General features: G+C 43.4%; 1 protein-coding gene across 2 annotated transcripts in view; it reads right to left on the bottom strand.

Moving 5' to 3' along the window:
• Positions 1–22,169, bottom strand: part of LOC126291838 (connectin-like) — a 678,893-nt gene that overhangs the window by 477,628 nt on the left and 179,096 nt on the right. For both annotated transcript variants that reach the window (XM_049985551.1, XM_049985552.1), the window contains exon 2: positions 3,319–3,459. The gene's annotated coding sequence lies outside the window, so the exon portion shown is untranslated. The remainder of the gene's footprint in view (positions 1–3,318; positions 3,460–22,169) is intronic.

Raw genomic sequence — 22,169 nt, 5'->3', positions numbered from 1 at the left:
CTTGGCATTCCGAGTGCATCTATCACTAAGTTGGCGCATGCCATTTAGTTTTTTTCTCCTGGACGGCATTTTTATTTTCGTTTACGTTTTGTTTGTTATTGATGTCCATTGAACCTTATTATTTTTCGACAGGGGGGCGTCCTGTCTGATCTTAACTGTATCTTTTTTTGTTAATGACTACATGTAATATGTGAACGTGTTGTATGCTTTCTATCATACATGAGTTTTCGCTTAAAAATAAATAAATAGAAATTAAGTATGTTGTAAAAAAAAAGGTTAAGGGAAAAGACGGTATGGCTACTACCCATGAAAAGCGGGAAATCGGATTCAAGTCACAGTCCAACACATATTTTCATTGTTGTCATTCCATTACATAAGTGGTCCATATTCACAACTTCCAATATATTTCTCGTATTTCATAACGGCTATAGTCGCCTCGGTGCCTGTTCCTTCGAACATGCGTGCATCTTAATTCGGAAAAACACAGGCTCTGCAGTACTACAAGTCATAAATGCTGAAATAATTGTGCTAGTAACAGTTTGACAGACAAATATGTCCAGAATTTTTGGCAGTCTTCGTCTCAGTGAGCAATATTATCTTGACAGACCAAATATTCACAGAAAAGTTCTATCATACCATTTTTACCACACTGTAGATATGTCCACCAATTACAACTTGTATAACACATTGAACCACGTCATTACCTGGACTGCTCTAACAGACAGAGTGCAACCTCATCTTCATCTTAAAGAACCTTATTATTAACACTTAAGTAGGAGGACAAAGAGAGAGCTGGTGCATTTTGTTAGAGCAGGTAGTCTATATCAGAGGCATTTATACACTCAGGGGCAAACCTATTGTTCTTCTTTGACTCACATGTCATTAACCTATTGTTCTGCTAAGAAGATAAGACTACCTGAGGATATCCTTCCGTTTTATTGACGTGTCCTTAATCTATTATCCCTCAATTCCTCCTCCATCTTCTCCTCCCAAACTCTCAGGAAACCTCCAACCCACCACCGTCAGCTGCCCATCGCTGGCACTGGAACACTTTCAGATCTGAATTATTCAAATAGCCCCCTCTCCCTCTTATCAATTTGATAGATAAGGTATAAGTACACTTTCAGGTCTGCATTACTGGAATAACCCCCTCTCATTCTTATCAATTTGACTGATAAGATTGAGAGGGGTCTATTCGAATAACTCAGACCTGAAAGTGTACCTATATCAGTGAGGAGCAGGGGTAGGTTGATTAGGGGTTTCCTGAGGGGACAGGAGAGGGATGGGGAGGTGGAGAGGAAGGAGGAGCGGAGGGACATAGGTTTAAGGACCTGTCAGTCAAATGGAAGGATATCTGCAGAGGTCTTAATCCATTTAGCAGAAAAATAGGTTAATGACCTGTCAATCAAAGTAGAACAGTAGGTTAGCCTCCAAATACAACCCTGTCTCTGATGTAGGCATCCTACACTAACAAAATGCAACAGCTCTCTTTTTGCCCTCCTACTCATGTACTTCCTTTCTTCATTTTATTTCAATAGTCTCATTATGTTATGTACAACAACAATGGCCATGTCCCGTAGAAAATATTTCCTTTCGCAAAACATCCAAATTTCTCTATAAAATTTTTCCTTTCCTGCCAGTGGAGGCTAGGTATTCGCATGGCAACACATATTTCACTGGAGTGTCAGGCAATATTACTCGGGTTCATTTTGCATTGTTTGAGGCATTTCTTCTTGGTTACAATTTCTAAAATCTCCTGACTTCTTTAGATGTAGGGAAGCACTGTTGCTCAGGTGATGTGGCGTTTGACCAAAACGGCGTTGTTACTAAAACGACATGGCTACCATTGTTTGCCTGAGCAGCTGAAGGATCACCTTGAACAACTCAACCTCAATGAACAGAATTAGGTTTTGGTGTCCATGCTATGTACATAGTCATTGATTGCTAATAGTCAAAAGCCCAAAATATTCATAGAATCAATCCAGGAAAGAATTGGTTTACTTAAAAACTGCATTTGGTGTGATGTAGACCTCGACTACGTTGAGATTATTAATTAAGTATATATTTACAAAAGACAGCAGGGAAGAATGGCCATGTGGGGCATTGGTTGTATCACCATTTCTGAGTTACTGCAGTTAGTTTACGAAATTTTTTAAGACATTTATCACTTTATATAATGTCAAAATAATTCCTAACTAGTAATTTTATTCGTTGTAGTTATTCATTTAGTAAGACCGTTATCTGGAGGTACTTAATACTATATCCTGAGGAAATAAAATAAAATGGATTGCCTTTTTCGCTTGATATTGACGCGTTTGTGGAAAGATAATGGTGGTTTTTATTGTTAACCTCCTTGGTCGGTGGCGTATTCTAACGGCAGTTAAAGCAAATAAAATACGAACAGGCTATCGAGCCTCCATGGACAATGTGCCTCGGTCGCCCCTACGTACCGAATACACAACTGCTACCACGCTCTGGGTGAAGAGCTGAGGGCCTTTGTCATCACTAGCAACCTAGTTCCACCACCCAATATAGAGGACCATTCACATCGCCCCCCCCTCTCCCCCCCCCTCTCCCCCCCCCCCCCCCCCCGCACCTTCCCACCTTTTCCCCGTGGACTCTTCCCATCCTAGTATTAAGATCACTTGCGAAACAGTTGTGTGACGCACCGTAAGGTACCGCTCAATCTTGTGTGACCCCATAGCAAATGTAATTAACAGGACTGTACCGGGCGTGTTCAAAGAAAAGCGACACGGACATTCAGCGGTTAGTTTCAGTCACGAGAGAACGTCACGAATGGTGAAAACGTGAACTGGCTGACGGTTGAAAACAGCAGTATACTCTTACTAAACAGCCTACTTTGAACAATCGCTTTTAACTTAGGAATGTACTAAAGAGACCTGCGTAAAGCCCCCATTGAGGCTGTCAAGTCCAAATTAGGCTAATTATACTGCGTTCAGAAGGGGCAGTTCCTCCCTTCCCCTTACTACTTTTCATATGCTATGGAAGGGGCAGATATCCTAACATGCGGTACATTATCCTCTGGCAGGCACTTCATGATGGCTTGAACAGTGTGTTGATCAATGTGGTGGTGTTTGCTTCGCACTCAAAGCACTCATCATCTTTACACATCTGAGAGATATAAGTATATAGTGTTTCATTTAATATACGAAGTGAGGGATGCAGTTTGGAGTAAAACAATTTAATTGATTGGGAACAAAAGTGGAAAAAAATAAGTAGATGCCGTCCTGAGAATAAAATTCACGTTGGTACAAGTTGACCACATTACAGTAGAAGTTATCTGTCATAATGACTTACCGATTGCGCTCCGTCTGTGATGTTCAGATGCTGAGCTTTCTGCTTCTATCTGTGCGAACAGTAGCGCCTTGAAGATGTTCCTGGGCAAAGTCAGTCCATTTGGGCTGAACTCTCAGCGAAATATCAATTGAAGGAAGCGTCCTGCAACAAAATAGTAACAAAATACTAAAGTTACTCACTGCAGGTTATTGAAAGAAGCAATTCAGATATACCAAAACACAAAACTGTAATATTCATGTTTACTAAGTTTTAATAGGTATCGTGAGTTCCGAACTTAATAGGAGTGGAAGTGCCTGTTTTTACTGATCAAGAGAAGTCAAATCTAAAACCTCAACATGAGTGTTTCATTCTGCAGTGGAGTGTTCGCGGTTTCGAAAGTTCCTAGCATATAAGCAATATGCTGTTCGAAGATTGCAACCCGTACCTTACGTTTGTGGGATGATGCTCTTAGCCGCCGATCAACCCAGACATGACTAACGACGCGCTCTCGCACTTTTACATCTGCTACTACCTGTTCCATACCCTTTCTTCCAGTAGAGACACTGCAGCAAGATTTGCGGAAGAACATCTGCGAAGTAGGTGAGAGGGTTCTGAAGAAAGTAAGTGGGAGCTGGCCACGAACTGTCGGCAGATCACCTGTCCGCTGAAAGCGGAGTTCAGGATTTCGAGTCCACACTATTCAGTACACCACGAAGCTGCAAAGCTAGATCTGTTAATATAAATCCTGTCAGTTTCAAATTATTAAAACGAAGCAGTGCTTTTGCTGCGGAAAGACGCGAGCGAGCAGGTCGTGGGTTTTGGGGGGAATTTTTTCAGCATCGCTAGGATGTATCTTGGAACTGGCTCATTGAACATGAAATTACTTAAGTACTTTAAATACTGCCTACTGTACAAACCCAGATTTCTGTCAAATCACTGAAACACATGATATTACGAGGATATATCGTAACTGTTTTTGTTATCAGATGATACTTTCGTGTGTGTCATGAGCGTAGTTCCTGTTTGCTACTTTAGTAATAGCCAACAGGGTCAACAAGGCCCTGTCACACTTGCAGGCTGAGCTAAAATTTTCAACCACCTTCATATCCAATAGAAAATTTGTTCGGTACGTTGAATGTATAATTCTTGAAAGTCTAGAAACATTGACCCGGGATTAAACGTTTTTCACCGGAAGACTGACAGATATACATTATTTAATGTTCGTTGATGGCTCAGCTGATCCAATATTCGTCTCACGGTTCTATTTCGTGTTCCACCGAAATTAGAACACTATCAAGCGTTGATACAATACATGTATTACACGGTCCAATCAAATAATGTGACCACCGTTCGCCGATGACATTGTAATTCTGTCAGAGACAGCAAAGAACTTGGAAGAGCAGTTGAACGGAATGGACAGTGTCTTGAAAGGAGGATATAAGATGAACATCAACAAAAGCAAAACGAGGATATGGCATGTAGTCGAAGTAAGTCGGCTGATGCTGAGGGAATAACACGCGAATCTAGTGTTTAGAAAATGAGACACTTAAAGTAGTAAAGGAGTTTTGCTATTTGGGGAGCAAAATAACTGATGATGGTCGATGTAGAGAGGATATATGATGCAACTGGCAATGGCAAGGGAAAGCGTTTCTGAAGAAGAGAAATTGGTCAACACCGAGTATAGATTTAAGTGTCAGGAAGTCATTTCTGAAAGTATTTGTATGGAGTGTAGCCATGTATGGAAGTGAAACATGAACGATAAATAGTTTGGACGAGAAGAGAATAGAAGCTTTCGAAATGTGGATCTACAGAAGAATGCTGAAGATTAGATGGTTAGATCACATAACTAATGAGGAAGTATTGAATAGGATTGGGAAGAAGAGAAGTTTGTGGCACAACTTGACCAGAAGAAGGGATCGGTTGGTAGGACATGTTCTGAGGCATCAAGGGATCACCAATTTAGTACTCGAGGGCAGCGTAGAGGGTAAAAATCGTAGAGGGAGACCAAGAGATGAATACACTAAGCAGATTCAGAATGATGTAGGTTGCAGTAGGTACTTGGAGATGAAGAAGCTTGCACAGGATAGAGTAGCATGGAGAGCTGCATCAAACCAGTCTCAGGACTGAAGACCACAACAACCGTTTATGGCGAATGGCCGGCCGTTATGGCGGGGCGGTTCTAGGCGCTACAGCCTAGAACCGTTGCGACGCTACGGTCGCAGGTTCGAATCCTGCCTCTGGCATGGATATGTGTGATGTCCTTAGTTTGGTTAAGTTAAAGTAGTTCTAAGTTCTAGGGGCCAAATGACCTCAGATGTTAAGTCAAATAGTGCTCAGAGCCATTTGAACAATTTTATGCTGAATGTCAAGGTGCAATAAGCATGCACATACGGCAGGTGGCAGTGGAAGAAGGCACATAAATTTCACCAGAAATGGGGGGGGGGGGGGGGGGGGGGGGGGTGGGGAAAGTGCAATCACTGCCGTAATGGGGAACGAAGCCATTTTGACTACGTCCAAAAGCACATGATCATCGGCTTTCGGGGCCAAGGGTTGGACCGTTCCGAACATCTAAGTCTATAAACTGTTTTTTCTACCACCGTGGTTACTATATACAGTGCATGGCAAACTGCGCTACCCAAACTGGCACCGAGGGACGTTTGGTGTACCACAGACGATAGATGGTAGTGGTGAATGACGACAGCGGATATGTGTGTGAGCAAATAGTCGTGGCGACTCTTCAGCAAGTGGCCATGCAAATGAACCAAGGACCTGCCAACAGCGTTCCCTCAATGACCATTCAGCGAACCTTGCTGTTATGGGCCTGTCGAGGATGTTCCCAATTTATGAGCCCACGGTGTGTGCTGTTCCCCAGCGACGAAGGCTGGAATTTGCACGCTAGTACAAGAATAGACGTCCCACAGCGTGTGACAAGTGGCCGACAAGTAACTTTTTAGGATGAATCACGTTTTATACCCCGTCAGACAGATGGATTTTGGCGTGTATCTAGTACCTATACCTTACCCCCTGTTTTCTCACAATTTCGAACATCTTGCAGACCATTTAACATTGTCGAACGTTTCTTCTAGGTCGCCATGTCATATGGCAGTGTGTTGATTTTTCTGTAATCCTGCTTCCATCATCAACCGCAACGTCAGGACTGCCTCTCTGATGCATTTATCTTTCAGATATCTGTACGGATCGTCCTCTGACACATACTCAATTTTCATTTTCCATTTTTGCCTAGTTATTACTCCACCGCAATACGACGCTTATGTTTCTCGCCCCACAGTACTTTTTTTTCAATTTAATAAGGAAGAAGGGTGCGGTCGAATGGTCCCGATGGGCCACTTCTGGCCTGAAGACGAAGTGCTTTAAGGAAGAAGCGTACCAAGTTGGTTGAAATCAGTCCAGGAGCTTCCCCCCCCCCCCCCCCCCCCCCCTCCCACAGGTTTTCAAGGATACGGACATGTCACATACATTTGACATACAATGAACATATTCATACAAAATTGTACACACATGTCGCCTGTATCTGTAGTGGATTTCACCCTTCAGTATCGTTTTCACGCAGCCCAATCTTTATTATATATCTTAGGAACTAGATGCCGTACAGTGATAATAGTTTTCCAGGTACATATACAGTGGTATATGTGAATACTGTCTGCAGAATCTGTTGCGAATACAGTTATCAGTAAAGAAGTAATAAATTAAAACGTCATACCTAAAGCGGCAGTCTTATTGCACGAACAGCGGGAATGTAGTCAACGATGAACTATTCTCCTTTCATCTTTCTTTTTTTTGGTGGGGGGGGCAGGGCCTTGTCAGCGAGAAAAATTGACATTATGTACAAAATAAATTGCGTGCAAAGTTTGTTGTCTGTCCCTAAGTGCTCTCATTCTCAATACAGCATGGATGAAGTATGGGTATTCGAGCGTCAAGGGCCAACTTCTTGTTCTGCTCCACTCCGCCCTTTTGATGGGTAGGTGGTTCTCAATCCCATAGCAGTTATCTCCAGGCAGTAAGTTATACGGCTACTATGATGGGTTGAAATCGTTGGGAAGAGATATGGAATATACATATATACATTTTCATAATATGTACGAACTAGGGAATACTGCAATATTTCGCAATTATTAAATATGTTTGTGAACTGGACATACGTCCTGGTCTATTTCTATCCCCTCTCTCTATCCTTCTTCCCCTCCTCTGTCCGTCACCTCTTTCCCACTTCCCTATCTATCATCTCCCCCCCCCCCCTCTCTGTACATCTCTTATTCATCTATCTCTCCATCCATCCATCGCCTCCTCCTTCATCTCTCTCCCCACACCTTCCTCCTTCTCTGGCAAATCGTTGATGTTTATCTGTCTGATGTGTGAGTACGTCATGTATGGTGCACTCAGAATACAGTTTATCTTAAAAGAAGGATTAAGACTTCGTTCATCGACAATATACGCTCCAAACGAAGTCATTTGAAAGGAAACTGTTGTACTCTTGTATATTCTGCAAGAAATACTTCGATTTAGGTTCTTGAACAGAAAGCAACGATATCAGTGGCCCTGGTGGCGATGTCAGTTGTGGTAATTCGACCTTTCCGCTAGCACAACATTGCGTTGGTGGTTCATGTCGAAACCTGAAAGCATTCCAGTGTTGAAAAACGGTGTTCATTCTTACGAAGTCGACTAATAAAAACATGGCTCTGAGCGCTATTGGACTCAGCGTCTGAGTTAATTAGTCCCCTAGAACTTAGAAGTTAAACCTAACTAACCTAAGGACATCACACACATCCATGCCCGAGGCGTGATTCGAACCTGCGACCGTGGCGGTCTCGCGGTTCCAGACTGCAGCGCCTAGAACCGCACGGCCGCTTCGGCCGGCGTCGACCAATACATCAGAGGCGTGATCGACTGTTGGATCGTATCTGAAAGCCAAGCATTGATTTCGAATTGCCACGTTCGGTCGTCTGTTTCGTCGACGTTCCAGATTAATTTGTCTGTAAACGCACACAGAGAGAGTCGAACCCAACTGCATCCGTTGTTCCGGAGTCACAATTTATTGCAATCGAGAAATTCTTACTCGATTTGTGTCTACGCTCTTCGTCAGTCTCATTGACTCGACAATCATGTAGTTACTGATGGTAAACCTTTTTGGATGGGAGGTTGTGGTCCTACAAACTCTTCTGTTCCCGACGTTTCGTCCAGGGCTGAGCTGGACATCTTCAGATGTGCTCCTCGGCTGAGTCTTGCCGCCTCTGAAGATGACCAGCGCAGCCCCGGACGAAACGTCGGGAACAGAAGAGTCTATAGGACCACGACCTCACATCCCGAAAGGTTTACCACAAGTTACGTCATCCGGTCGTAAAAGCCTTCATTCTATGAACATGCAATCTACTGGTCATTACAATTGCTACACCACGAAGATGACGTGCTACAGACGCGAAATTTAACCGACAGGAAGAAGATGCTGTGATATACAAATGATTGGGTATTCAGATCATTCACAGAAGGTTGGCGCCGGTGGCGACACCTACAACGTGCTGACATGAGGAAAGTTTCCGACCGATTTCTCATACACAAACAGCAGTTGACCGGCGTTTCCTCGTCAAAGGTTGTTGTGATGCCTCGTGTAAGGAGGAGAAATACGTACAATCACGTTTCCGACTCTGATAAAGGTCGGACTGTAGCCTATCGCGATTGCGCTTTATCGTATCGCGACATTGCTGCTCGCGTTGGTCGTGATCCAATGACTGTTAGCAGAATATGGAGTCAGTGGGTTCAGGAGGGTAATACGGAACGCCGTGATAGATCCTAACGGCCTAGTATCACTAGCAGTCGAGATGACAGGCATCTTATCCGCACGGCTGTAACGGATCATGCAGCCACGTCTCAATCCCTGCGTCAACAGATGGGGACTTTTGCAAGACAACAACCATCTGCACGAACAGTTCTATGACGTTTGCAGCAGCATGGACTATGAGCTCTGAGACCGTGGCTGCGGTTACCCTTGACGCTGCATCACAGACAGGAGCGCCTGCGATGGTGTACTCAACGACGAACCTGAGTGAGCGAATGGCAAAAGGTAAATTTTTCGGATGAATCTACGTTCTGTTGACAGAATCATGATGGTCGCATCCGTGTTTGGCGACATCGCACATTGGAAGCGTGTATTCGTCATCGTCATACTGTCGTATCACCCGCTATTATCGTATGGGGTGTCATTGGTTACACGTCTCGGTCACCCCTTGTTCGCATTGACGACACTCTGAACAGTGGACGTTACGTTTCAGATGTGTTACGACCCGTGGCTCTACCCTTCATTCGATCCCTGCGAAACCCTACATTTCAGCAGGATAATGCACGACCGCATGTTTCAGGTCCTGCATGGGCCATTCTGGATACAGAGAATGTTCGAGTGCTCTCCTGGCCAGCACATTCTCCAGATCTCTCACCAACTGAAAACGTGTGGTCGATGGTGGCCGAGCAACTGGCTCGTCACAATACGTCAGTCACGACTCTTGTTGAACTGCGATATCGTGTTGAAGGTGCATGGGCAGCTGTACCTGTACACGCCATCGAAGCTCTGTTTGATTCAACGGCCAGGCGTATCGAGGCCGTTATTACGGCCAGAGGTGGTTGTTCTGGGTACTGATTTCGCAGAATCTATGCACCCAAAATGCGTGAAAATGTAATCACATGTCAGTTCTAGTATAACATATTAGTCCAATGAATACCCGTTTACCATCTGCATTTCTTCTTGGTGTAGCAATATTAATGGCCAGTAGTGTAGAACCGACTTGCGTAAGTGTGTAGGGTATATAGACAAAGAGTTTGCACCATATCTTAGAAAGACAAGACTTGCAACAGAGCTATTATAACAATACGTAGTTACCGCACGGCTGGTGGGGTGAGACTGGGAGGAACCCCAGCGATTTCTCTGTCGCTATTAGTGGCCCCTCAGCGCCCACCCTTCAGCGTTGCGCACGGCGACAGATAGGAGCAGACAAAGCCTACGCGATTGCGACGCGATTATCGTCTGGCGCCGCAACGTTGATCTCATCGGCAGCCGTAATTATTCCGCGCCACTAGGCGCTCATTAGACGCTTCCGCAGCAGATGCGTTCGAGCGACAAATTAAAGCGAGCCCTCCCAAAGGGGACGGAGTTTTATCCGCACACACACAGGACATAGCGAGCGGGGGACGAAGACCCCAGAACAGGAGCTCACTACAGCGCTGGACTGAATCACAGCCGAATGATCGACAGGTAATCCTCAATCTGGAGTGAAATTTTAAATCATAAAAAAATTATGGGTTGCTTTCTGTCACAATGCAGCAGCAAGGTATCCTTCTACTATATTTTATTCATTGATTACAAAAATTTTAATATTAATGTTGTTTGTTTCATCACCCGAATGAAATAAAGACACGAAACTAATTTTCTTTGTAGGTACGGGTCTACAGTTGTGGTACAGATAGAAATCCAAGCGCCTCAATATAGCAGCCGGCAACTAGAGGGTGATAAGGAAAACGGCGCAGATACTGAAAAGACATTATCGCGCATCAAGGCAGAAATCCAATCTGCATGTGGAATGCACTTCCTTGACTCTTGTGCAGAAAGGAGTGCAGTATTCTGCTCCATCCATTTTCAATAAGCTACCACAAAAACTCAAAAGTCTTATCATTAGGCCAAACTCTTTTAAGTCTAAACTCAAGAGTTTCCTCATGGCTCACCCCTTCTATTCTGTCGAGGAGCTCCTGGAAGAGCTGAAAAATTAAGAAAATTCCAGTGTTACATTGCTGATTTAAACTTACGACTTGTCACCTGAATAGGTTATTTTTATATTCATTTTATCTGTGTCTAATATCGTTTTATAATATCATGTATTGACTCGTTCCATGACCATGGAGACTTCTCCTTAATATGGTGCCACTGAACAATAAATAAATAAATAAAATAACTCTTTGTTGGTCCATTGTGGACTGTGGGACAACGGCTGGCATGTATTTCTTGATGCAATAATCTACCAAGAGCCGTATGTATTGTAGAAATTTATTTTATTAACTTCTTATGTGCTACCAGTTTCGGCATCACATTGATGCCATCAGCAGGCCTCTGTACAATGAGTAGAACAAATGCACTGTTATAAAAAATATATAACATACGTTAACAGCTACCAGGTATCGTTGTAACTATGTAAGTGGCTCAAAATGACATACTGTATACCATTAAAACTACACTCCTGGAAATTGAAATAAGAACACCGTGCATTCATTGTCCCAGGAAGGGGAAACTTTGTTGACACATTCCTAGGGTCAGATACATCACATGATCACACTGACAGAACCACAGGCACATAGACACAGGCAACAGAGCATGCACAATGTCGGCACTAGTACAGTGTATATCCACCTTTCGCAGCAATGCAGGCTGCTAGTCTCCCATGGAGACGATCGTAGAGATGCTGGATATAGTCCTGTGGAACGGCTTGCAATGCCATTTCCACCAGGCGCCTCAGTTGGACCAGCGTTCGTGCTGGACGTGCAGACCGCGTGAGACGACGCTTCATCCAGTCCCAAACATGCTCAATGGGGGACAGATCCGGAGATCTTGCTGGCCAGGGTAGTTGACTTACACCTTCTAGAGCACGTTGGGTGGCACGGGATACATGCGGACGTGCATTGTCCTGTTGGAACAGCAAGTTCCCTTGCCGGTCTAGGAATGGTAGAACGATGGGTTCGTTGACGGTTTGGATGTACCGTGCACTATTCAGTGTCCCCTCGACGATCACCAGACGTGTACGGCCAGTGTAGGAGATCGCTCCCCACACCAGGATGCCGGGTGTTGGCCCTGTGTGCCTCGGTCGTATGCAGTCCTGATTGTGGCGCTCACCTGCACGGCGCCAAACACGCATACGACCATCATTGGCACCAAGGCAGAAGCGACTCTCATCGCTGAAGACGACACGTCTCCATTCGTCCCTCCATTCACGCCTGTCGTGACACCACTGGAGGCGGGCTGCACGATGTTGGGGCGTGAGTGGAAGACGGCCTAACGGTGTGCGGGACCGTAGCCCAGCTTCATGGAGACGGTTGCGAATGGTCCACGCCGATACCCCAGGAGCAACAGTGTCCCTAATTTGCTGGGAAGTGGCGGTGCGGTCCCCTATGGCACTGCGTAGGATCCTACTGTCTTGGCGTGCATCCGTGCGTCGCTGGGGTCCGGTCCCAGGTCGACGGGCAAGTGCACCTTCCACCGACCACTGGCGACAACATCGATGTACTGTGGAGACCTCACGCCCCACGTGTTGAGCAATTCGGCGGTACGTCCACCCGGCCTCCCTCATGCCCACTATACGCCCTCGCTCAAAGTCCGTCAACTGCACATACGGTTCACGTCCACGCTGTCGCGGCATGCTACCAGTGTTAAAGTCTGCGATGGAGCTCCTTATGCCACGGTAAACTGGCTGACACGGACGGCGGCGGTGCACAAATGCTGCGCAGCTAGCGCCATTCGACGGCCAACACCGCGGTTCCTGGTGTGTCCGCTGTGCCGTGCGTGTGATCATTGCTTGTACAGCCCTCTCGCAGTGTCCGGAGCAATTATGGTGGGTCTGACACACCGGTGTCAATGTGTTCTTTTTTCCATTTCCAGGAGTGTATATGTAACATCAGGGAAAATAGGCTACTGACTATGTCATACTCCTTTTAATAGTTTTCACTGTTTTACACAGCTATAGCATAATAGATGAACATGTCGATATGCTATTATTCATAAATCCGTACCACACAGTTGTAATAGGCCATACAACACAATAATCAAATGCACTGCATACAATCATATGTCCAGAAGAGGAATTTTTTTAAAATAATTAACTAATATAAATAAATAATAAAATAAATTAAAATATAATAAAATGTAACGTAACCTTGTCAGAGTATATAAGTTACGTATGTGTAGCCTACCTCGTGATAAGTGTGGTACGATAAATAGCTGCCGCAATATTAACGACAAGAAGCACAAAAAAGTTTGTCTTCAAACCTAATTGCATTCACGAATTAAACCAATGCAATCGCACTATAAAAATCATCAAACACCTGGTCCCGTAGGCACCACATTAGAACCTCTACGTAACACCTCCTCGCACTGTGCTGAGTGGATTAATGCAACGACAGTACCTGCCTCATAAAGATATAGTGACAAAAAACATTCTCGATCTCTGTATATCAAGAAATGTCAGCCTTCCTACATATAGGTCTTATAGAATTGTGTAGAATTATATCAAGTGGAACCGAATGAATAAAAAAGAAAATAAGAAAAAGGAAAATATAGGAGACCACCTATAAGTCCGAACATAAACCTCAAAATAAAAGGTATACCACCCTAATGACTAAAGGTACCACCTATAACCATGTCAAACCATTCTGAAAGTTGCATTAAGGCCGAGTGTAGCAACGTATAAGATGACTATCAGGATCTTAAGCACATCATCGAGTGTCATCATATTCTGTCTAATGACCGTAGGGAGTTGGGAACTGTCTGCATGGGTCTAAATGTCGCGGTACCTAAGACCTGGTCAGAATATTTGACTAGCTAAAATCAAACAATAACTAATTTATACCCATCAGCTAAGTGTCAAGGAAACGCAGTGTTACATCAAGTATAAAAATTGGTTAATTCGTTTCTCACGTTTGAAGGAGAAGAACTGTGGAGAAATCCAGGCTGAGGTGAAAGAACTTTTGCAGCTATGTACCACTGCGTGACAACCGCCGAGTCGTGCAGACGCTTCCAGTACTCTCAGAACAGCCAGATCGACGAAGTCTATACATTTGAGTGGTGTCTGTTCTGCCGGCTGGTACACACGTGTACGTATGAAATGTGAGAAGAGGAAATGGAAAGGTAGGGTAGGAAATCGTGATGGGTAGACGCATAAGGCATCGTGGTAATGCAGTGGCGAAAGTTGAAAATTAGTGCCAGCTGGGACTCGATCCTGAGTCTACTAGTTCTCACAGCAGCTTCCTTCTTTGGCCAACCACCACTGTCTCCGACTAACTCGAATTTCCAACATGTCACCCGCGGTAAGGCAGCGTCCCTCGTCAATCAAATTCCCTATTCGCAAATCCTGTTTCCTTAAGGACTTCGGACGATATTTGTGCATTCCCATTGAAACAAACATAGAGGAGCTGTTACTCTCCTTTCCAGAGGTGCCTGTATCTAAGTGGTATCTGTTCATGTCCTAATGTAATAAAACCAGAGTGATGTCATCACAAATTACAAACAAAAGCGGCTACTCAGCGTCGGACATAATTAAAGCTACGGTGCGAAATATGCGACAGAACTATCATGTGAGAGGCGTTGTTGTTCATGACATTGAGTTTTTTTTTATAAACAGTATATGTCCCATCCTTGTGGCGAACGGACGAACGTAATGAATCTCACAATGGAAGAAACAGTTTGGTTCTTGTTGGGCTTCCTCCAGGACCTTCTCATCACAGAGGGCACCTCATGGCGAAGCCGTCTGTCTGTTCATAATAATTTCTGTTGAAGGAAAATAAGTTCTGTTGAAGGAAAATAACACCCATCGCAGTGGCAGCGCAGATAGCAATGGGTGTGTAGTGGTGGAGTACGTAACGGCTAACGTACATAGGACACCAAAACAGGGAGAGAAGCAGTTGTCAGGAGTAATCAGGAGGCGTCATCGAGTCTGTTTGCTGAAATATTGAGGAGAACCTAAGACGTGACTCGGGTGTATATCCTAGGATTCTACAATTCACTAATTTTATTCGTGACTACGTCGCAGACTGTAATTTTGTCATATTAAGATGCTATATGTTTACGATGCCTTATAAAAATCTCCAATATCTGTGATTATATATATATAAATATGCAGACTGAAGCAACGAGTGGAAATTTGTAGCAAGGGACAACAGCACAAGATCGACGAAATAAAGTCAATTCGTAGTAAAAATAGTTATGTAGTATTAAACAATCATTTTCTTAGCATTGCTGGTGAATTGGATAAAAACTTAATTGTGTTAACAGAATATTCCGTCGGTTCTTGGTAGAACAACATTATAATATATGAGAAACACCATTCTGGTTTTGTTCTATAGTATTAATTTGTATTGTGTTAATCGGTTTTCTGCTTACAAGGCCATCTTCAGACATTTACCGAATATTGTCACTGAAGAAGTTACAATGTTTGCAAACAACATTGGAAGACAAGTAACATGTCTAGACTGAAGCAGAAACATATAGTAAGTAACATCTTTGACAGTATGGAGGTAATGCAATGAAAATGTAAAAAATTGAACAGTAAATAAATAAAAATGGAGTATGAAACTTCTTGGCAGATTAAAACTGTGTGCCGGACCGAGACTCGAACTTCGAACCTTTGCCTTTCTGCAAGGTTAGCAGGACAGCTTCTGTAAAGTTCGGAAGGTATGAGACGAAATACTGGCAGAAGTAAAGCTGTGAAGACGCGGCGTGAGTCGTGCTTGGGTAGCTCAGTTGGTAGAACACTTGCCCGCGAAAGGCAAAGGTCCCGAGTTTGAGTCTCGGTCCGGCACACAGTTTTAATCTGCCAGGAAGTTTCATATCAGCGCACACTCAGCTGCAGAGTGAAAATCTCATTCTGAAAAATGGAATAGACAAGAAAACGTTTAACACAAAATAGGAAGAGCAAACCTACATAATAGTTCCTATTAATAAACAAAACTAATAAAATAAAATTAGTACTTGACAGGGCTACATCATGAAGTATAAAACATGGAGAGTGATACACAAACCAATTAAAAGAAGGAACAATTATCAATGTAACTACATAATACATAAGGAAATTAAACAATATCAATAAGATAAACAGAAATAAATAAAAGCACGAAAATGGAGGAGTTTGAGGGAACACACAGCAGATGCAATATTTGAGAGTGTGGTGGTACTGCATTTTAACATTTTTTATACGTCTGAAGATGGCCTTGTTAGCCGAACACCGGTTACCACAATTAAAAAAAACTGCAGAACGAAAGCAAACTGATGCTTTTCATTTATTAAAAACTTATTTTCTGCAGGGAATCATATAATTCTCGTGGAAAATGACTTTCCGAGATTGCTGTCTGAAATAATCTGTGATACAGACAAGGGGGAGACTGAGTCACTAATTAAGTCACTCAGGGCTAAGGACTCTCACGGATATGATGGAGCGCCTAGCAGAATATTAAAGTACTGTACTACACATGTTAGCCCAGTACTTAGCCATATTTGTAATTCTTCCTTTAAGAATAGTCAGTTTCCCGAACGATTAACCTTCTGTCGCGTGCAGCGTTTATCGCAACGAGATCGGGCACGATGTATCAAATTGATCATATTGCCTATTCACGTGATTATTTTTTAAATTTCGTTAAAAAAAACAATCAATACATTAAAAACGTGTTTAAAGAAAGACAAAAAAGACGTAAGAGCACAGTAGCAATGGAAATATTATTCAATCCGAGTTCTTTTCGTCACTTTTGGATTATCGTAACAAACGATGACATCACCTTTTTTCTCACTTGCTTCTTAATTACATTTCTCTAATTAAACTCATAATAAATTAGGAATATCTTTGCAGAAAATCAAAGATGACATTATAGCACAATAACAATGGTAACATTACTTATTCAGTTGTATTATCGTCACATTTGGACTACGGTAACATATGAGGAATTTTACCATATTCAGAACAAAAAGGTTTTCAAAGTGTATCTAGTGTATTTGCATTTGACACATTTTGCAACAATATTTTGTCCGTCGTTTCTGTACTGTGTACGTATTACACCTTTTCCTCTTGCTTGCAGATGTTTTTCCACCTTTTCTGCTTCAGTATCCTGCCTCCTCTTCACAGGTTGGTCTATAACATTGCAGCCTCAGTTGAACATGCCTGTGAACTCCTGTGGTGTTCAAACTTCTTTGAACCAAGTGAGGAAGACCTAATGCATGAGATAGTTGTTTCAGGAATCCTTTTCATCTCATAGAGTTCTCACTGTTTCCTCAATAGATTACTTGTGCTTTGATTCCAGCCATATTATCACTGCAAAAAATATAAAATATAACCATGCCCCAACGGCGCAAGTTTCTTGCAACATTGTACTAAAATGTCAACATATAGGTAGTGTCGAGTGCAACTTTGGTGCCATTATAAAGTGTTATAAACGATGGCTTTAGTTTATCTCCAGTTTCAGCATCTATTGAATAATCGTCATGTAAACTTGATGCTAGGACCTAACACTTCCCCTTTCTAAGAACGTAGGAAGCTAGACTACATCCTTTCTTGAAGCCAAAAAGTGAACTGTTGGCAGCCCTTCCTTTACTGTTAGCAAACTCCGGAGGAGTCTCAAGCTTGCTTTTCTACATGGTTCAAACAAAAAACATTGTTCTTTCGTAACTCTTCTATCAAACCAATAGTAGTAAACCAGTTGTCTGCGGTGACATTTCGACCTGACTTTAAACAGATTCACATTGGAAGGTTTATTGCCTACGTGATATAATCCTCCTGGTTGCAACCCAGCGGATATTTCCAAATTATTCAGGTAAAATACTTGGTAATTCACGAGAACATACATCTGAATCCCATATTTGTTTGGTTTGCTAGGTATATATTGGAGAAAACTATACATTCCACGGAATACTCCCAGTTTCTCATCTACTGTAACATTTTCTCCGGGGTATAGCATTTCTGGCAGTTCTGTACCAATATAGAAAATATTACCCGAATCTCTGTTATCCTGTGTAATCGTCTCCTTTCTTTGCAAATTGCACTATTGTAAAATCTAAGACACCGCATAATGAATTTGAAAAGTTTTATGTTTATTATAGGGCGAAATTTCTCGGTGTCATCCCCATCAGTTCACTACAGATCCTCTAAGCTTTGTCTGTTGCTTTTGTTAACTCCAGCTAAAAATAAGAGACCGATGCAGGCTTTCAAATCAATGATGTCTATTTATTTTAGGCTCTCTCATGCTGCAATGATGCTTTGATGCTCTCAATATACTGATTTGTACACAAAACTATAATAAACAAAATTTCGTCATCTATTAGGCAATTCCAGCATTCCAAAGCCGTTCTCTCAGCTTTTGTGCCACCTATAGGTCCAGGTAATTTTCGAATACCATTTGCCGTGAATCGTACTCCCTGCGATGATGGAACTTTATTCCATTTTATCTCTTTATCCCTTCCAATGGCGGTTTTCCTCAAGTGCTTCCTCGTCGTCTTTACTGTCGTCTGGACTTAATTACGTCATCACTATTGTGTCCATTTTGCCTTCAGAATCCTCTTGAAATTTGTTATTATCCTTTTCGAATAGCATCTTTGGGATTTCTGCAACATGATTTGTGTCGTGGAGGATATGTCTTACAGTAGCTTGCCATCATGAAGTATATCCCACCTAAAATCATAAACTTCCTATAAAAACCGCAATCGGGTGCGGTTTATCAATTTAATACTTGATATTCAGACAACTATAAAAGACGACTAAACGCTCCACAAAGAAACCAGTGCATTTTACATTCTAAATTACCTTTCTGACACTTACTAAATTTGTTGATAGTCAAAGAAATTGCCTGTTGAAATGTAGCGGGTACGGGTGCTGTGTAGCAAACTGACCAATCAGCAAATATCTCTACAACAGAGCAGTCACGTTGATACTGAAGCACACAACAATGGAAAGCGTTCGGAGAAGGGAAGCTATCAGCGAGAAGGCGCCAGTGCTGCCAATTGCTGACAAATAATTTACAGCAAATATCGATGTGTATCAATTTGAACAGATGCAACCGACGGAAGGTTAAAATACTCGGTAGTAAAGTCGCTTTATAAAACAAGAGAAAGTGATAATATAGACCGCTTTAGACCTATGTCTATGCCATCAGTGTTATCTAAAGTTATTCAAAAGGCTGCGTGTGTTTGGATAATTGGCGCGCAAGGTAGCCGCGTGGTTTGAGGCGCCTGGCCACGGTATTGCGGTTCCTCCCGTCGTCCATCAGGCATGTGTGTGTGTGTGTGTGTGTGTGTGTGTGTGTGTGTGTGTGTGTGTGTGTTGTCTATAGTGTAAGCTAATTAACGTTAGATTAAATAGTGTGTAAGTCTAGAGACCGACGACTTCAGTAGTTTGGTCCCATAGGAACTTACTCAAACTTTCCAACTGATCATTTTATACCATAGACTTTGCTATGAAATCTACGGTTCGGTCTTAGAAGTTGTTCAACAGCTGAAAACGCTATATTATCAATTCTCTGTGAGGTACGAGATGGATTAAACAAAAAATTTCTAACGCTAGCCGTATGTTTTGATTAACCTAAGGCGTTTGATTGTGTTGATCACAAAATATTGCTCCAGAAGTTGGACCATTGTAGAATATGGAAAGTAACTCACAATTAGTTCAACTCTTACTTCAATAACATACAGCAAAATTTCATTATTCACACTGTTGAGAATGACTGTGTTCTGGACGTAATACACCTTGTGCTACGGTAGTCGGTGTAGCTGAGCAAAACCACTGTGCCAGAGTGGTCAGCGCATCCGTCTATTGGGAAGGAGACCTAGGTTCGAATATCAGCATTGCCCCAAAATTTCATTCGTCGCTTGTGATTTTGATCTCTGTTGGTCCATCTTGGTCAGGGTACTTCCTCTGGTAAGTAATTGTCATTGTCAATCGAATGCAACAACAGTCGTGTAACTTAAGATGTTATTTTATTTCGAAGGTTACCACATACAGCATTTCACTATGCCACCACCTTCAGGCCCCATAAGCGTCTCTCCAAATAATCGAAAATGTCATATAGAGGCTTAAATCTGTGGATGTTGTGAATAAGTTGCTATCAAGTCTTCGAATAAAGCACTACTGCAACGATTTAATTCATGATATCCAGAGATTTATGGCTATACATGACATATTCGTTTCCTCGGAGAGATGCATATGGGCCTGAAGAAGGCATAGTGCAATGCTGAAACTGGTAGCCTTAAAAATAGGATAAAATAAAATAGCATCTTAAGTTATACGGCTCTTTGGTACATTCATGAACATTGACAATAAGTCGTTTTGTGTTGAGTTAGCTTCCCAAAGCTAAATATTGTTGGACTGAAAACAGTGCCCTGTGGTATCCTTTTCCCCTCGGTGATATGTACACCCTAAATATGTCATCCAAAGTAAGGGAATCACTCTTTTGTACGATTCTGCTGTCGGGCTTTGAGCGTAGCGTGCACTCACAGTCTTGGCGTCTCACAATGGGACGAATCTTCTTCTCTCAAGCGTCCTCGGAGGCCGCGCAGAGTTGGGGCGCGGGGGGGGGGGGGGGGGGGGGTGTATCAGGACGCCCGGCGCATTTCTGCGGCGTCTGCAGAAACTTTCTGATACTGTACGCACAGTGGAACTACTTGTGTTGTTGATCCTTTTGTTGGAGCCGCGCGTCATCCGTCTTAATGAAGAGCGGAGAAGTTGCGCGTGACGGCTCGGAGAGAGACAGAGAGAGAGGGGGGGGGGGGGGAGAGAGAGAGAGAAGCCCCTGCGTTTCCCACTGCTATGCCACGCGGGGCTGCGAGTCTGCGCGCGAGTAAGAAGCGGCGGAAAGCGGCTTTTGTGCTCAACTGCCGTCGCCGCCGTCGCCGCCGCTGCCTGCAGTATTACGGACCCAACTTGGGCGCGTGCAGACGGAAACTTCATTGGGCCGCTCTGAGCGCCCCCATAATTCACTTTAACCCGCGGACGCTGCGCTCTGCGTAGCGGAAAACAAATAATGAAATTTGGCGAGACCACTGCAGCCGTGTCTCGCATGATTTCCCCCCAATTTAGAGTCGCGCGCCGACCTGCCACCGGCTGTAACACTCACCGAGGATGGTGTTCTGCGAAAAAGACAGAGAAAAAAGGAGCTGTTGCTCTGTAGTAGCGGACACCTCGCTGGTTACGAAAAAACCCTGTGCAACTCAATTAATATTTCTAACGTGGCAGGTATCTTGTAAAAGGGGAGGGAGTTGTGCTTTCAATGAAACTGATGACAAAAAAATTTCTGCGTTTCACGCATACTTAGTGTGGTCATTATACCTCCAGGATACAGTAACCGAAACGGAAAGGAATAAATTCTTATTAATGGAACTTCAACGACTGTTCTGCAACAACACGACAGGGTAGCCGAAAGCACTAACCTGCTGCTTCCTGGACTCGGGTAGGCGCGCCGGCCTCGGATCGAATCCGCCTGGCTGACTAACGACGAGGGCCAGTGTGCTGGCCTGCCTGGATGTGGTTTTTGGGTGGTTTTGCACATCCCACTAGGTGAATACCTAGCCCAGCGGTCTAAGGCGCTGCAGTCATGGACTATGCGGCTTGCCCCGGCGGAGGTTCGAGTCCTCCCTCGGGCATGGGTGTGTGTGTTTGTCCTTAGGATTATTTAGGTTAAGCAGTGTGTAAGCTTAGGGACTGATGACCATAGCGGTTAAGTCCCATAATATTTCACAGACATTTGAACATTTTTGAGGTAAATACCTGTCTGGTCCCCACGTTCTCCCTAGTTACACAATTCACAGACATTTACACATGCTCGCACTATTTCATGGCTTACACTAGATGCAGACAGCTGGTGTACACTTATTCCATCCCAGGGCGTCAGGAAGGGCATCCCGCCATACCTTAAGATTAACATGCCACGTCCGTTTAACCATAACAGCAGTTCACGCAACATCGGGATTAATACTTGGAAAGAAAGAAAAACAACTGTTCTGCAACACGCTCAAAAAATGGCTCTGAGCACTATGGGACTTATCATCTATGGTCATCAGTCCCCTAGAACTTAGAACTACTTAAACCTAACTAACCTAAGGACATCACACAACACCCAGCCATCACGAGGCAGAGAAA

Source organism: Schistocerca gregaria, chromosome 9, assembly GCF_023897955.1.
Source record: "Schistocerca gregaria isolate iqSchGreg1 chromosome 9, iqSchGreg1.2, whole genome shotgun sequence".
NCBI lineage: Eukaryota > Metazoa > Arthropoda > Insecta > Orthoptera > Acrididae > Schistocerca > Schistocerca gregaria.
Note: the sequence above shows the minus strand (reverse complement) of the source record. Positions and strands in the feature narration are given on the sequence as shown.